Source organism: Muscardinus avellanarius (genome assembly GCF_963383645.1).
Source record: "Muscardinus avellanarius genome assembly, chromosome: 12".
Taxonomy (NCBI): Eukaryota; Metazoa; Chordata; class Mammalia; order Rodentia; family Gliridae; genus Muscardinus; species Muscardinus avellanarius.
The window spans coordinates 14740007-14758870 of NC_137798.1; the positions used below are offsets into that span (position 1 = coordinate 14740007).

General features: G+C 38.3%; 1 protein-coding gene across 1 annotated transcript in view; it reads left to right on the plus strand.

Annotated features, from left to right (window-relative positions):
- RFX7 (regulatory factor X7) overlaps positions 1-18864 on the plus strand; it is a gene marked incomplete at its 3' end in the record, with an annotated part of 108185 nt that overhangs the window by 61275 nt on the left and 28046 nt on the right. The window lies entirely within an intron of this gene.

Below are 18864 nucleotides of genomic sequence, written 5' to 3' on the forward strand. Positions count from 1 at the left end.
GAGCTATACCCTCAGCCCTGTTTTTTATTCTTTATTTTAAAACAAGGTCTCACTAAGTTGCAGAGGGCCTTACTAAGTAGCTGAGGCTGCCCATGAACCCAGTATCCTTCTGTCTCAGCCTTTCAAGTATTGAGATTACAAGCATACACCATCACACCCAGCTGGAATGATAGTATTTTTAAGAAAAATATTGTTGGGAAATGGATTGTAGGGGACCAGAGTAGAAGCACGAAAACCAGTTAGGCCATAGCAGAAACGTAGTAGAGATTTCAAAGCTCTTGTTCATATGAAGGCAGGGGAAAATGTTTAAAAGCCAAATAGTAGATGAATTCCAGGGATATTTTGAATATAAAGCTAGGGAGCCTTGCTTGCTGATGGATTGAATGTAACAAAGATGAATTGAGGATAACTCCTTTAGTCTACAGTGTGTCTTGAGCCTGTGATTCTTCTGTCTGAGCCTCCCAAGTACTGGCATTACAGGCATGTGCCACCTTGTCCGGCCATAGTATTTCTTATATGACAGATTTGCTTGTAATGAATACTTTGAGTCTATATTTATCTCTCAATATATTTTGCCTTCAGTTTTGAAAGATCATTTGGTTATTCATAGAATTTTTGCTTAACAGTTTTGTCGCTCCTCCCCCCCAGATTGCCTTCTGGACTTCATTGTTTCTTTTTTTCTTTTTTTGGGGCAGTACTGGGGATGGACCCCAGGGGCATTCTGTCTCCAAGCCACACCCCAGCCCTATTTTTTATTCTTTATTTTGAAACAGGGTCTCACTGAGTTGTAAAGGGCCTTATTAAGTAGCTGAGGCTGGCTTCGAACCCGCATGGTCCTCCTGTCTCAGCCTCCCAAAATGCTGGGATTACAAGTGTGTGCCCCCGTTGTACTTAATCATATTGTTGTTTTACTGTATGAGTTATTTTCTCCTGTTGCTATCAAGACTTAGTCTGTATTCTGTAACTCACTTGTTTACTTGCCCACCACTCTTGGTGGCTTTCAGAAGTTTGACTTAACTATCGAGTGTGAGTGTTAATTGCTTTGTTTTTATCCTATCTGGGGTTTGTTGAACTCATATCTGTAGATTAGTTATTGGTTGGTTTTGATTCTTTGGATTGATCCACGGGCATTTTATCTTGAAGCTACACCACCAGCCCTACTTTTTATGTTAAAAAAGAATCTAACTAAATTGCTAAGGCTGCCTTTGAACCTTTAACCCTCCTCTCTCAGCCTCCCAAGTACAGGGATTACGGGCAGGTGCCAATCCCTGGAAAACTTGGGGAGTTTTTGCTCATTGTCTCTCTTCTTTATGTTGCATTGTAATCATACATCCTGGTGAAGTTCAGGTGGTAGAGACATACATGCCCACAGCACTCATTGAGCCCTCCCCCAAGTCCCACCTTATTCTCTGCCCCTCCCTCCTTTTCTTGCTGAGCACAGTGACTGACTTTGATAAATTTGCAGAAATAAGGAAGTCAAAAGGGCTCTAGTAGAATGCCCCTGGGTTCAATTCCCAGTACTCTCCCACCTCCAAAGTAACATCACTTTAGTTATTGTTTTCATTTTTTTTCTTATGATCATATAGATTGAACATAAGGACATACTACCTCTGAGCTACATCCCTCCCCAACAGTATTTTATTTTTCAAAAATGATTGGTACACTGCAGTCATATATTTTAATGAGGTAGGGATGGTGAAGGCACGCATGCACACATCATTGCTTGCCCCTCTTTGCTCATGTCAGCTTAGTGACTGACTTTGATAAGTTTGCGTGTACACATCCTGTCCATTGAGACACTGCCCTCTCCCGCCCTCCCATCTCTGTCAGTTAGGTTGCCTTCTGCACTCATCTAAGGCTTCTCCTCCTCTGTTTGGAGTCCCACCTGTGACCCATTTCCTCCCTAGCTTCCACATACTAGGGGGAGAACACCTGACTTTTTACTTTTTGTGACTGACAAGTCTCACTTAGCATAATGTTCTATCCATTTCTGTGTAGATGATGTAATTTTGTTCTTTATGGCTCAGGAAATTTCATTGTGTACATATCCCATGGTTTTGGAATCCATTCATCTGTTGATATACATCTTGGATGGTTTCATGGTTTGGCAATTGTGAATTATATAGCTACAAAGTCAGATATGCATGCATTATTCTGGTAGTTTGGTGTCCATTCTCAGGAGTATACCCAGGAGTCTCATGGCTGGGCCATAAGGTATTTTCTTTCCCATTTTTCTGACGATCCTCCATACTGTTTTCCAAAGGGGTTGCTCTAATTTGCAGTCCCACCAACAATGTTTTAGAGTTCCCACTGCTCTAGACTCTCACCTCTTATTTCTTCTTTAACCCGTTCCTCATCCAGTGGTGTGGTTTTGAGCCTCCATGTATTTATGAGGTTTCTCTGGGTCTTCTTACATTTGATTTCTAATATCATTCCATTATGTCCTGAGAAGATGCAAGGGGTTACATTACATACTTTTAATTTGCTAGTGCTTGGTTGTGGCCCCCGGGAGGCTACAAAAATAGACCAATATGCTCTATTTTAAAGATGTTCTGTGAGCAGCTGAAAAGAATGTGAATTCAGCTATAGCTGAGTGGAATGTTCTGTATGTATCTGGTAAGTCCATTTGGTTTGTGGCGTTCTTTAGGTCTGAGGCATCTTTATTAACCTTTTGTCTAGAAGATCGAGCTAGTGGTGTGAGAGGGGTGCTGAAGTCTTACTGTATGGGGATCTGTGTGAGGCTTAATGACACAAAGTTCATTTTAGGAAAGTGATTGCACCTACAATTGGGGCATAAATGTTGACTATTATTATATCCTCTTGTTGAATTTTTTCTCTTACCAGTTTAAAAAAAAATGACCTGTTTTGTCTCTTTTGATAAGTTTAGGCTTGAGGTCTACTTTGTCTGATATGAGAGTTGCTACCTTTGCTTATATAATTTTCTATTTGACTATAAAAACTTAATTTTTATAATCAATGAGGAAATAAGTCTGAAATAAAAAAGTTGAAAGCTGGCCTAATTATCTTACTAAATTTTAATAATCAATTCTAAATGCAATCGTGTGTGTGTGTGTGTGTGTGTGTGTGTGTGTGTGTGACCTTGGATGGAACCCAGGGGCACTCTACCTCCAAGCTGCATTCCCACCCCTACTTTTTAATCCTTATTTTGAAACAGGGCCTTACTACACTGTGGAAGGCCTCTAAATACAATCTTTTTTTGCAAGGGCATTGCTTGCCATTTTTTAAAACTCCTATCTGGATGTGAGCCAGGCGTGGTGGTCCACATTTGTAATCCCAGCATTTGGGAGGCTGAGACAGGAGGATCACGGTTCACAGACAGCCTCAGCTACTTAGGGAGATCTTTTGCAACTCAGTGAGACCCTGTTTCAAAATAAAGAATATAAATAGGGTTGGGGGTATAGCTCGGAGATAGAATGCTCCTGGGTTCCATCCCCAGTACCATAAAACACACACACACACACACACACACACACACACACACACACACACACACACACGGGTGTGGTTGGCACACGTCTATAATCCAAGTACTTGGGGCTGGTGGTGCTAAAACAGGAGGATTGCAACTTAGCAAGGCCTTGTTCTAAAATAAGAAATAAGAAGATGGTAACTGAGGGAAATAGCACATCTCAGTTGCTCTGAGACAAGGAACTCAATCGCCATTAAGGCAGCTCCTTGGTGAGAAAAAAAGTAGCAAAAAATTTAACAAGCAACAAAAATATTGAAACACAGTGGAACTAAAGCCAGAGGACAGCAAAGCGCCCCTCACATCTTACCTGGGGAATGGTGTCTGTGGCAATGCCATCTTGTCCTGCCAGCTTTGCAGCCTCTAGAGACCCCCAAGAAAGCATCCAAGGTCTTCATGTAAAGTAAGCAGCTACAGTTCATCAGTATTATAAGAGGTGGGCACCTCACTCCACACTTGACAGAGATCCAACAGTGGCAGCTGAGCTCACCTCTCCCTCCAGAGATCCTGAGCAGTGCTCAACAAGTCTGTAAGTGAAAGAGCTGCCCCACTAGGAGACCATCCAGCATGGCCACAGGGACTCATGTGGCAAGTGATAGACTTGAGAGATCTGAGACTTTGCTGTTCACCTCTGCAGAGGTAGGGGGTGGAAGCTGCTGTCGCCCACAGCAGAGGTACAAATTAGCAGACAGCTTCCAGAGCCACTTGGAAGGAAGACGCCTACAGTCAGCAGGGCACATGCCCTTGCAGGGCCTCTCGTGATCACCACAGGACACCCAGTCTTGGTGTCTGGAGAGAAATCAGACCAACCTAGCCTTCTTTGTGGAGAATTGGAGCCCGTGTTTATGTTGGGCTTGCTTCCAGCAACATCTGCCACCTATGTAAGCAGAGAGAGAGATGTAGGCCCAGTGTCTTGTGAAAGAGTGGAGACCTGCACTTAATACTGACTGGGTCTGGACACTGTGACACCTGCCACCTGAATAGGTAGAGAAAACCTGCATAGGACAAGCCCTGGGAGAGCTCAGAGACCCAGGCTTGCACCAGGAGAGGCACCAGTGGCACTTGGCTCCTACAGAGACAGAGAGAGACAGCAGGCCACAATCTTAATCATTGAAGGAGACCAAAGAGTGGGGCTGCGAACTGACATCCTTCCTATAGGGTATTGAGCAAATGAGAACTCTTGTAACATACTTGAGAACCTATGATAGTGAGTAGACCTTATGTGGCTGAAAGTATCCACACAGACCCAGGAGGGCTGCAGAGACCAAGTCATCTATTTGTAAGGTTGTTTTTTGGTTTTTTGTGTCTGCTTATTTGTGCTCTTCCACATCCCTTTTACAAGCTACTTCCCTTTTTCCTACCTACTCTCTGTTCCTTTTTTTCTTTTCCTTTTCTTTGTCTTGTATTAAACCCATTTTATATCAATATACCTAAATTCTTTACACTATAAGAATCCTCCTAGATATTCACTATCTCTAATCTCTTCTATATATTATCTTACTATACTCAAACTCTTATTCTACTCGATCCTATCCTCTACTTTATGCTATTCTTGCATTATTCCAGCTCCTTCCTTTTCATTCATCCTTCACCATTGAGTACAGCACAACTTGCCCTTGTATATACCAGTTGACACCTAAATCCCTACCGCTGAATTGGACCAGATAGGTGAACCAGCAGAAAGGACTGCCAGACACTAAGGACACATTAAACACAGCTAACAGAACGAACCGCACAAAAGTTTGCACACTGAAGTTTAAAACTCATCGGGCATAAACTGTTCTGCTTACACCTCTAGCCAACTCCCTATAATGAAGGAGACAGGTCCCCAGACCTGTCACCAGAACCTATCAGTGTCACTGTTGCAGTGGGCAAAAAGAGCCAAAGTAACTGAAACCCAATACCAATGATCTATAAGCAGAAAAACAGTGGGGTGATTCGGGACACAAAGTCTATATTAAAAAGCCAAAGTCTGTATTAAACGGTGATAAATGCACAACAGAGCTGAGAATATTAATATAGTAGAGGCTATTCAATTTTAAGGCATACCTAGTGATAAATAACTACTTCAAGAATAAGACATTTTATACTGAGAAAAAGTATAGAGTGAAAAAAAAGACAGAGGAAACCTACAGAGTGAGAGAAAGCTATCAAAAGCAACAAAGAAGCCAGGTGTGGTGGCACACACTTGTAATCCCCACACTTGGGAGGCTGAGACAGAATTGCGCAGGTTCGAAACCAACCTCAGCTGGCTTAGGAGACCCTGTTTCCAAATAAAATATAAAATAGGTCTGGGAGTGTAACCTGGAGGTAGAAGGCCCCTGGGTTCCATCCCCAGTACCACCAAAAAAAAAAAAAAAAAAAAAGCGACAAATAAACTTAAGAAACTGAAAACATGAGAAGGAAGAATAGCAAGGAAGCAATGAGCTTCCACAACCCTACAGTAACAGTCTGCCAACATAGAATTTCAGAGATTGCCAAAAGAACAATTCACAACTTTAATAGTAGAAATGATCCAGGATTTAAAAAAAAAAAAAAAACAAAAAACTCAGAGAGAGCCTGAAAGAAATGAAGGAATAAAGAATCTGACATCCTGAACAGGAATTAAAAAGAAGCTCTGAAGGATGTGAAGGATGCAATAATTGAAGTGAAGGCATCAGTATAAACAATAAACAGTAGACTTAACCATATGGAAAATAGACTGTCAGTCTTAGACGATGACCACTCCAAAACTGAATGCAAGTCATTTTTGACAGACATGAATTGGAAATTGAAGAGATATGGTCCAATTTTAAAAGAGCTAACCTAAGAATAACAGGCATAGAAGAAGAATAAAAGCTGAATCCAAAGGAATCAATAATCTTTTCAGAGAATATCAGAACTTTCCAGACAAAGAAAAAGAGGGCAACACACAGATACAATGAACATAGAAGCCCCATTAGACAAGATCAAAGAAAAGGTTTACCACGACACATCATAATCAAATTGGCTAACATAGAGGTGAACCAGTAAAAATCACCTCAGACTTCCCAAACCAAGTTATGAAAGCCAGGAGGGCCTGGAGCAACATATTCCACTATCTGAAAGAAAACAACTTCCAGCCAAGACTATTCTACTCAACAAAAATATCTCTTAAATTCAATGGGGAAATAAAAATCTTATAAGCCAGCACTAGAGAAAATATTTAAAGAGATTAATTGCAAAGAAGAATAAATAAATGTCAGAACCAGAGAAACAATGATTTCCATGAAACAAACAGATAAGCAAAGAAGAACAAACACCACCACAAACAGAAGTTAAGACTCAAAATATTAGGAACTAAAAATCATCTCTTGCCAGGCATGGTGGCCCACACTTGTGATCCCAGTAATTGGAAGGCAGAGACAGGAAGATCGCAGGTTCACAGCCCAACTTATAAGGCCCTCTGCAACTTAGACTCTGTTTAAAATGAATACAAAATAGGGCTAGAGGTATAGCTCAGGGGTAGAATGCTCCTGGGATCTATCCTCAGTATCACAAAAAAATTCATTTCTCAATAATCATACTAAATATAAATAAATATAAATGGCCTCAACTCTCAAATAAAGATATAAGGTGGCAAATAAATAAAAATTCAAAAAAAATCAACAAAACCTAAAACTGGATTTCTAAAAAAACTAAACAAAATGGATAAGCCACTAGCTAACCTAACCAAAAGAAAGAGAAAATCAACCCAAATTCTTAAAATAAGAGATGAAAAAGGTGAAATCGAGAGGATTATCAGAAACTACTTTGGAAAACTACTCCAACAAAATGGAAGACCTAAGAGAAATTGAAAAATTTCTAGACATACACAGTCTTCCTAAGTTAAATGAAGAATACATAGAAAGTTTAAACCGACCAGTAGCCATCAAAGAGATTGAAGCAACAACAAATAGCCTACCATCAAACAAAAGCCCTGCTTTTTGCTTGAAAAAAAAGGACCAGATGGTTTCCCAGCCAAGTTATATAAAAACTTAGAAGAGTTAATCTCAATACTCCTCAATCTATTCCATGGAATAGAAAGAAATAGGACTTTACCAAATACTTTCCATGAAACCCACATCACATTAATACCAAAACCAAATAAAAACAACTCAAGAAAAGAAAACTACAGGTCTATATCATTGATGAACTTAGACTCAAAACTGCTAAACAAAATATTAGCAGTGCTTGTTCAAAACCATATCAGGAGTATTATATATCACAACCAAGTTCATTTCAAGATGCAAGGTTGGTTCAACATACAAAAAACAATTAATGTAATTCAACTCATAAACAGAACTAAAGACAAAAATCGCATGGTCATTTCGATAGATGCTGAAAAGCATTAGAATCAAATACCCATTCATGCTAAAACATTGCGTAGAACCAAAATAGATGGAACATACCTCAATATCATAAAGGCAGTATACAATAGGCCCATAGCAATTATCATATTAAATGGGGAAAGAATGTGAGAGTTTCCCCTACAAACAGGAATAAGACAAGGATGTCCACTATCACCACTTCTTTTCAAAATAGTATTGGAAACTAGCCAGAGCAACAAGGCAAGAGAAGGAAATTAAAGGAGTACAATTAGGAAAAGAAGAACTAAACTATCTTTATTTGCAGATGACATGATACTATACTTACTAGACCCAACAAATTCAACCAAAATGTTTAAAGAACTGTTTAGCAAAATCAGCAAAGTATCTGGATACAAAATCAATCTTTAAAAGTGAGAAGCTTTCCTGTATGTGAACCATAAATCCACTGAAAAAGAAATCCAGAAAACACTTCCACTCACAGTACCCCCCAAAAAATAAAATACTTAAGAATAAACCTAATTAATGAGGTAAAAGATCTCTACAAGGAAAATTGTAAAACACTGAAAAAAGAAACTGAAGAAGATCTTAGAAGATGGAAGGACTTCCAATGCTCTTGGATAGGCAGAATAAATATCAAAATGGCCATTCTTCCAAAAGTGATCTACAGATTGAATGTAATACCCATTAAAATACCATGGTCATTCTTTTCAGACACAGAAAAATCAATCCTTAAATTCATTTGGAACAACAAAAAACCAAGAATAGCCAAGGTAGTTCTCAGCAACAAGAATGATGCAGGAGGCATCACAATACCTGACTTTAAATTATACTTCAAAGCCATAGTAATAAAATAAAACACCATGGTATTGCCACAAGGGCACACACATAGACCAAGGGAGCAGCATAATAGACTCAGAAACAAATCCACACAATAGCCAATTGATTTTTGACAAAGGGGCCAAAAACATACACTGGGGGGAAAAATAGCCTCTTCAACAAATAATGATGGCAAAATTGGTTGACTCTATGCAGAAAAATGGGAATAATTCCCACTTTCTCACCCTGTACAAGAATCAATTCAAGATGGATCAAAGACCTGGAAACTAGACCAAGAGACTTTGCAGCTACTTGTAGAGTGCATAGATCCAGTATTCCAACACATAGGCACAGGTAAAAACTTCCTCAACAAGACCCCCAAAGCACAAGAAATTAAAGGGATAATCAGTACATGAGATTGCATTAAACTGAAGAGCTTCTGTATAGTAAAGAAAACTATCAAGAACCTCAACAGAGAATCAAGAATGGAAGATTTTTGTCAACTACTCCTTTGGTAGAGGACTACTGTATATCTAGAATATACAAGAGAACTCAAGAAATTGCCAAAATAACGAATAACCCAATAAAAATGGGCAAGTGAACTAAATAGACACTTCACAAAAGAAGAAATACAACTGTCAAATAAGTGTATGGAAAATGCTCAACATCATTAGCAATCAGAAGGATGCAAATCAAAGCTACCCTGAGATTTTACCTAACCCCAATTAGAATGGCAAGCATTAAAAACAAACAACAACAAATGCTGGTGAGGGTGCGGAGCAGTGAGAACTCCAATACATTGTTTGTGGGATTGCAAACTAGAGCAACTACTTTGGAAAACAGTGTGGATGATCGTCAGAAGAATGGGAATGAACCAACCATAAGACCCAGCAATACCACTCCTGGGTATCTACCGAAAAGAATGGAAACCAAACTCCTAGAATAATGCATGCACATCTGTGTTTATGGCTGAAGAATTCACAATTACCAAATTGTTGAACCAGCCAAGATGTCCATCAACAATTGAATGGATTACAGTGACTTACTGAATGAACTAGGTCTTACTGAGTTGATAAGACTGACCTCTAACCTACAATTCTCCTGTCTCCGCCTCCCAGGTACAGAGATTACATGTGTGTGCCACCATGCCAGACTAAGTGATGTTAATTATTTAATTATGAAGATGACTATGAAATCTGCTATAATTAAAACATAAAATGATATCTATGCTATTTATTTTTACTTATTTTTTTATTTTTTGGTGGTACTGGAGATGGAACCCTTCTACCTCTGGGCTACACTCCCACACCTACCTATTTATATTTTATTTGGAAACAGGGTCTCTTAAGCCAGCGAGGCTGGCTTCGAACCTGCACGACCCTCCTGTCTCCGCTTCCCAAGCGCGGGGATTACAAGCGTGCGCCACCATGCCCGGCATATCTATGCTATTATTAAAGCTATGAAAAACTTTAAACTTTTTTGCTGTTTAGCCAGTAAAAACAAATGAAAATATTCTAGGGGAATAATTGTGAGTAAATCTTTTGCTAATGTTTTAATTCTTTTATGGTAAAAATATAGTTGATACTTATTTTAATAATAATCAACAAATCTTAAGCTAAATTTCTCACTTAAACTGTAACACTTTTAGATTTATATCATTATATACTTGTGAAGCTGATCTAATTATATTTAGTAGTCAAGAGAAAATCTTACCCTTGATATATTCAATACCCAGAGCATTTGATAGACCCAACAGAGTTTAAAAGTTTCTCATTCCGTATTCCTTAGTTTCTTTATCTTAATTCAGCTATATTGGACCATCTGACAACTGCAACAGGACCTAGAATGTATGAGAAATAAACCTTAATATTTAGTTACAAAAGGTCTCATGTGGTGAGAATCAACCAGAGGAGAATGGATGGTTGTTTATTTCCCAAAATTTGATCCTTGGAAGAGGAATTCCACAGACGGTTAATATGCTATGCAGAAAAAGTTCAGTAGTCAAATATGTGTCATGAACTCTGGAATAAAAAGTATGTTACTAAAAGGTATATCAACTTCTATGTATTATGAATCTTAAGTATTCAGTGTGTTTTAAACATTCTTCCCTTTTGAATTCCTCTTTTCTCATGAAGCTAGTGTTTTAGGACATACTATTTAGGAAGGGGTTGGCAAAGTCTATAGGGCAAGTTTCTAGAATAAAAAGAGAAGTTATTTTCTAGAAGATGTCACTCAAAACCAACAGGGTGTTTAGAACTTGCTGTTTACATTCTAGGTGTGTGTACCATCAGGAAAGAATCTTCCTACTAGTTCTAATGTTTTAAGTTCCTTAAATTGACTAGTTATATTTTAACTTTAAAAGAACTATATATTTTTACTTCACTTAGCTCAAGGTCTAATGTAAACATTAAGAAAAATGACATTCATCTTGCCAGGAAATCAATTGTTACTAAAAGAAAAATATTTCTAGCTGTGTGGGGTGGTACATTCCTGTAATCTTGGCACTTGGAAGGCAGAAGGATTTCAGGTTAGAAGCTGTCCTTCGCAACTTAAGAGAGGTCCCTCAGCAACTCAGAGAGACTCTGTTTTAGAATAGAAAATAAGATAGGGCTGAAGTGTAGCTCAAAACTAGAATGTCTCTGGGTTCAAAATGGAGTATAAAAAAAATAAGAAAGGAAGGGAGGAAGAGAAAAGAAATTTCTGTCTCATGGATTAGATAATTCATAGCATTGCTAGCAAGATTACAGAGGTGGAGCAGACAACCTTTATTTACTTTTTTCCCATCAGTTGGAGAGATAAAAAGCTTAAAACCAGGAACTGTGGAGGCTGATTATTTTTAAATCCATTTAAGCCTTTATTTTTTACCTCCTAGGAAGAGTATACTATCTCATTCAAGGGCTCTTTCATGAGCCAGTCTACTAAGGAAAATGCTTAGAACATTTAAAAAAATTTTTTATTGATGCATTATATTCATACATCATGTTGGGGTAAAAAACTTGTGTGGACATACATGTACACATCACCCATTTAGCCCCTACCCAATTCCCACCCCATTCCCTCCTTCCCATGCTTGGCTTAGTGGTTGACTTTGATATGTTTAAGTACATTGTGTGTTTTAGAGAATTTCCTTCTTCCCCCCTCCCATCCCCTCATTTAGGTTGTCTTGTTTGCTCCTCTATAGGATTTCCTTTTTCATCTAGAGTTCCTCCTATGACCTATTTCTCCTTAGCTTTCACATATTAGGAAAGCATCTGATTTCTTATTTTTTGTGACTGACTAATCTCAGCATAATGTCCTCCAGTTCCATCCATTTCCCTGAAAATGATGTAATTGAGTTTTTTTTTAATGGCTGAGTAAAATTCCATTGTGTACATATCCCACAGTTTTGTAATCCATTCATCTGTTGATGGACATCTTGGCTGGTTCCATAGTTTGGCTATGGTGAATTGTGCAGCTATGAACATAGATACACATGCATTAGTTTGGTAGTTTGGTTTCCTTTCTTTTGTGTAGATACTCAGAAGTGGTATTGCTGGATCAAATGGTAGATTAGTTCCCATTCTTCTGAGGATTCTCCATACTGTTTTCCAAAGTGGTTGCACTAATTTGTAATCCCACCAACAATGTTTTAGAGTTCCCACTTCTCCACATCCTCGCCAGCATCTGTTGTTGTTTGTTTTGAATGATTGCCATTCTAGTTGGAGTTAGGTGAAATCTCAGGGTAGTTTTAATTTGCATCTCTCTGATTGCCAGTGATATTGAGCATTTTTTCATGCATTTATTGGCCATTTGAATTTCCTCTTTTGTGAAGTGTCTATTTAGTTTGCTTGCCCATATTTTGATTGGATTTTTTTTTGTGTGTGTGTTGAGTTTCTTGTTCTCTGTATAGTCTAGATATTAGTCCTCTTTCGGAGGTGTAGGTGGCAAAAATCTTTTCCCATTCTGTTGGCTCTCGATTGAGGTTCTTGACAGTTTCTTTTGCTGAACAGAAGCTCTTCAGTTTCATGCAATTCTACGTATTGATTCGCTTTTTAATTTGTTGTGCCTTTGGGGTCTTGTTGAGAAAGTGTTTATCTGTGCCTATGTATTGCAGTGTTGGACCTATGCCCTCTTCAAGGAGCTTCAAGGTCTCTGGTTTAATTTCCAAGTCTTTGATTCATCTTGAATTGACTCTTATGCAGGTTGAGAAAGTGGGAATAATTTCCAATTTTCTGCATATGGTTAACCAGTTTTGCCAACACCATTTGTTGAAGAGGCTATCTTTTTTCCAGTGTATGTTTTGGCCCCTTTGTCAAAAAAACAATTGGTGTTGGTGTGGTGTCCACTACCGCAATGCCGGCTGGTTTCGTTTCTGGTCTCTGGTTGTTCTTCTAGTCTTCTTTTTCTCTGTCCCTTATATTTACAGTTTTTATTTCTCTGCTGATAGTGTGTTCTGGCTATGAAAAGTGCTGATTTTGTGGCAATAGAGATCAAGTGTTAGCAGGACTCGTAAACGCTGCTTTTCTCGGTCGCCATCTTCCCGGAATTCTTTAGAACATTATATCGTCAGCAACTTCTAGGGTTTGTGTGTGTGTGTGTGTGTGTGTGTGTGTGTGTGTGTGTGGTATTGGGGTTCCCGGAAACCCTTCTACCTCCGGGATACACTCCCAGACCTTTTATATATTTTTATTTGGAAACAGGGTCTCTTAAGCCAGCACAGCTGGCTTTGAACCTGCATCCTCCTGTCTCCACCTCCCAAGTGCGGGGATTACAAGCGTGCACCACTACACCCAGCCAGCAACTTCTAGGTTTAAAAACTTTGGTATTAGCTGGGCGTGGTGGCAAGTCCTGTGATTATAAGCGTGTGCCAACATAATGGTAGGTAGTATCCTTTGCCTTTCCTGGTCAGTTTTGGAGACTCTAACTTTGAGAAAAAATACCCTCCCTAGCAATGTCTTTCATTTTAATCTGTTTCAAAGGAACTCAGATATTTTTACTTATATACCCTGTGCCTGTTTGAATCCTAGTATCTACTATATTAGTATTTTATCAGTATGCTCTTGTCTTAGCATTTTATTTGGTCCTTAGTCACTACTATGCCACTTATATAGGTTTGATACTTGCTACTATATTCATTAGTTTCAGAAATTCACTTTCATTTTTTATTATAAAATTCTAAGGAATTTCTTGTGGTTTTTTTCTTTTCTGTGTTTATCCTTTGATTTATTACAATTTATGAGCTCAATTTTTAGATAGTATTAAACAGGCAAATAAAATAGCTAAGAAAACCAAACTATATTTTGCAGTACAGTCATAAAATTCAGCATTGTTCAAATATCCTTAGCAAATTTCTAACATTTTTCTTTCACTGTGTGTGTGTGTGTGTGTGTGTGTGTGTGTGTGTGTGTGTGTGTGTGTGTGAGACTAAGGATTGAACCAGGGGCATTTTACCTCTGAGTTACAACCCCAACCCTGTTTTTTTACTATTTTTTATTCTTATTTTGTTTTTTGTTTTGTTTTGTTTGGTGGTACTGGGGTTCCTGGAAGCCCTTCTACCTCCAGGCTACACTCCCAAACCTATTTTTACATTTTTATTTGGAAACAGGGTCTCTTAAAAGCCAGCACGCGCGGCTGGCTTCGAACCTGCGCAATCCTCCTGTCTCTGCCTCCCAAGCGCGGGGATTACAAGCGTGCGCCACCACGCCCGGCTTTATTCTTATTTTGAACCAGGTTGACGAGTCTCACTACTTGCTGCGGCTCGACTCTAACCTACCATCCTCCTGTCTCAGCTCCCAAGTGCTGGGATTACAGGCTTGCCCTGACACACCTGGCTTCTTTCACAGTTGAAAGTATTGAGAAACAAATATGGGGTTTTACTGAAGTTTGCTTCTCAGCCTGGATTCACTTGTCCTTTAATGGCCCCTACTAACTCATCTTTTATATTGACCCAGATCACATTACTTACCTATCTCAGAGCAGAACTTTGGAAAAGAAATGTTAACTATTTTTATTTTTTACCTAATTTAGCAGGTTTATAAATAAAAGGATAAATTCTCATGATAATCATTTACAAAAAATATAATTTGATTTACATTTTCTAGAACCAAGAATAGAAAAAGTTATTTTCTTTTACAATTGTTCAGAGTAGATTACCCTTAAAAAAATCACATCCCCTTGCCATGCCGCCCCTGTGGTTCCTATAACAAGTTATGAAACTGAAAATTAAGAATTCTAAGCAGCACGTGGGGAAAATAGAGGCCTCATACCTTGGCCTTCTCTTTCTACTCAATTCTGTGGAACAGCTGATGAGGCCTGAAAGAATATAATATCAAGTATGTTGACTGTTTCCATGAGTTTAAAAAGGCTGTAGAGTAGTGTTTCCTCTTTCTCCTATTTTGATCCTTCTATGAGTAGTGCTGGTGAAGAAAAAAATATTCTTATTAATTAGTATCACCTCCGGTGGGGGATTGGAATTTGTTTCGAGTTTTGTTTTTGAAGTTTACAAAATTAAGGATAGCCAGAATTAAACATTATTATCCTATCATTATATTTAATTTCCCCCCTGTACATGATAACTCAACTGAAAAAGCAAACCTAAATTAAGGTTCTTGGATCTTAAAATCAACCATTGTAAATAAAAAGCTAAGTCAAATTTTTTTTTTTTTTTTTTTTTTTTTTTGCGGGTCTGGGGATGGAACCCAGGGGCATTTGACCTCCGAGCTAAACCCCCTGCCCTATTTTTTATTCTTTATTTTGAAACCTGGTCTCACTGAGTTGCAGAGGGCCTCACTAAGTAGCTAAGGCTGACCACGAACCGCGATCCTCCAGGTCTCAGCCTCCCAAATGCTGGGATTACAAGCGTGCGCCACCACGCCCGGCTCAAATTTTTTAAACAAAAAAACCTTTAATATCAGTTTGAAAAGTAAAGTTTAATAGGATGATTTTGGATATAATACCTGATCGATCATCTTCCATCTCACCAAAAGTGCTGCTTCTAAAAATAAAGGTACTGACCCTGGTCATTTCACCATCAAGGATTTGCTTGAGAGACCTTCAATGAAACCTTTCATTGTTACAGCTTTCCCCAGCTCTGTGACTTGGTAATAAACAAAATCTGAATACTGCCTGAGAGGGAAAATTCTCACAGCAGAAAACATATCATTACAGAGAAATACTTCAAACAGGATAAGTCTTTTTTATTAATGCATCAGCAGTTGTGGCTTAAACTTGCTTCTGCACTTTTCAGGATGCTTCCTAGAAGTGCTAGGCTGCCTTTTAACTGCCACCTCAGTCTAGTTCACATCTGTGTCCAGAAGTCCTGTACCCGCGAGCAGCTAATCCCTTTCTCCCCAGCCTCTGGCCACCATGAAGCAGCTTCCTGTCTCTGGCTGGCTCTTTCATGTGAATAGTCATGCAGTATGTGGCCTCGTGTGTCTGGCTTTCCTTTAGCCTATTTTCACAGTTCATCCATATTGTAGCATGCATCAGAACTTTATTGCTTTTATAAAAAGATGAGTTTTAAAATGTAATTTTTCTTCTGAAGTTTTGGTCTTTCCTGTATTGCTTTAAAAGTAAGGGACAATTTGTTGTTCATTTCATAAATCAAGCCAGACATATTTTTGACAATCTGTAAGTCTCATTATAGAACATAAAACTTTTATTCTTCAACATTTAAATTTTCACAAAGCAAATCAAATAATCTGATTTGAACATACTTGCCACATGATTTTCTTGTCTTGAAAATTAAGCAAGTTTAGTTTTTTTTTTTTTTTTTCTTGTGGTACTGCGAGTGGAACCCAGAGGCTTTTCTACCTCTATGCTATACTCCCAGACCTACCTATTTTATACTTTATTTGGAAACACGTTGTCACTGAGTTGCTGAGAGCCTCACACAGTAGCTGAGGCTGACTTAGAACCTGTGTGATCCTCCTGTCTCAGCCTTCCAAGCGCTGGGATTAAAAGTGTGCGCAACCACACCTGGCTTTTTTTAAATGTACTGGGGATTAGACCCAGGGGCATTCTACCTCCTAGCTACACCCTATCTGTATTTTTTGTTCTTTATTTTGAAACAAGGTCTCACTGAGTTGCAAAGGGTCTCACTGAGTAGCTGAGGCTGGCTGAGAACCTCGATCCTCCTGTCTCCCAAGTACTTAGATTATGGGTGAGCACCACCGTGCCGGGCAAGGTTAGTCTTCACCCAGACCAGCCAGCATTGTTTTGAAAGCCAGTAATTATCAATGAATTACACAGTATATCCCAAACCAGGAATGTTTGTGGTGAACTCAGCCTTGCTGAACCGGAATGTCTCCTGTAATATACTTGGGTAATGCTGATCCCATTTGTTCCTTAAATTTTTAATATTGTCAGTCTTTGTGCTACTGTTTGAGGTTTTTTTTAATTCTGTGTTTTGTACCCCAAATAGCAAATACGAAATAGCAGTAGAACATTTACAAGTGTTTGTTGTTTTAAATAGTAGTGTATATGCTCAGTTTGATCTTTTTCCAACTTTTTTATATCATCCTTGTATCATGTATTTGGTGCTTTATCCTAATTTGGAATATCTTCTAAATTTTTTCTCTGTTTTTTCTTAGTACATAAATTTTTTTTCTGGGCTTAGTACACATAAAATTTGAAAATTATAAAGAATAAAAAATTTTTCTTACTTGTCAGAAATCATAGTTCTATATTTTCTTAGACTTTCCCATAACAGTATATGTTTTATTACTATAGCATTCTAGAGTTTAATGTAATAGTTATTGTTGGGAATATGTAGGATTTGACAAAAGGTATTTTATGAACCACATTTAAGACTTAAAGGGAGAAGAGGTTGAAAGCAGGGAAACGAGCTAATTAGACACGTTAGTCATATGGACATTCTAAGTCGTTAAGCCGATGGACTGTGTTGTGCTGTTCATCTGTGCAGTGCTGGGTGCCGTCTGTGTCTTAGGTCATGGCGCATAGTATAGGTTCAGAGTAACCTTGAGGGACATGGGGGAAGACAGGATAATGAGTAAATGAATTCTCTTTCATTGTCCAAAGAAAAGACAGCCTCGGGTCTAGACTCGTGGTCACAGTGAAAGTAAAGAGACTAGATAAATACAGAGTGAAGAGTAAGAGCTGTAGATAAATTAATGTGGCCTGCACCAGGACAAACAGAGTTGAGCAGATGCCACAGCCAAACACCGCAAACAGAGGAACAGGAAGGTGATGAGAAGCACACCATGAAAAGCATGCGTCTGACCATCTGTGTTTTAGAGAGCCTTAGAGGGCATACGCCTACATCTACTAGGTGTTGGAGAAAAAGGCTAATTGGAATAAATCCATAGATAGTGGGATTTTAAAAATTAAAAAATGTAGAGTTAGGAGCTATTGTGTATAATAGATTAAATCATTCTGTGAATGAATTCTGAGACTGAACTTTTGTTGGTGAATTTTGGTAAGAATAGACTCAGTTAAAAGTTTTTTTTTTTCAGAGCCAGGCGTGGTGGCACACGCTTGTAATCCCAGCATTCAAGAGGCTGAGACAGGAGGATAGCTGTTCGAGGACACCCTCAGCTACTTAGTGAGGCCCTCTGCAACTTAGTGAGACCCTGTTTCAAAATAAAGAATAAAAAAATAGGGCTGGGAGTGTAGTTCGGAGGTCAAATGCCCCTGGGTTCAATCCTTGTTACTACAAATTGTAAAATAAAAATAAAAAATAAAACCACTACAGAACTTGATAAAAATTTTTTTCAAAATTGGGTTTATGTTAAAGCTTTGTTTTATTAAGTAAGAATAAATTCTACCATCAGAATACAAGTAATCTTTCCACATTTCCCATTGTAAGAGTTGTGTTTGAATCAGGCTACTAAAATTTTACTGTGGATATTTTTGTTGTAATAAGATTTATGACACATTTGAATCTACTGTGTAGTCAAATCAGCTGCTAAAGAAAGCTATAAAAGGAATACAGAAATTATTTTAAAAATAATTTTGTAATGTCCCCTTTAAGAGTATATTTATTGACAAAATGACCCAGTCACAGAGTAATAGTAATAAAGAATCTTACAAATAGGTTCTCTAAATAGCATGCACTCTTCAAGTGAAAGAGTACATACATCTGCATAATCTAGAAAGTGTACTGGTTTTTATTTCAGTGTTTTAAACCACCAACAGGTATCAGCATCAGTCACATGTTCAAGGTATTTGAGAATTAGAAAAATCTGGGCATGGTGGTGCACACCTATAATCTCAGTACTTAGGAGGCTGAGACTG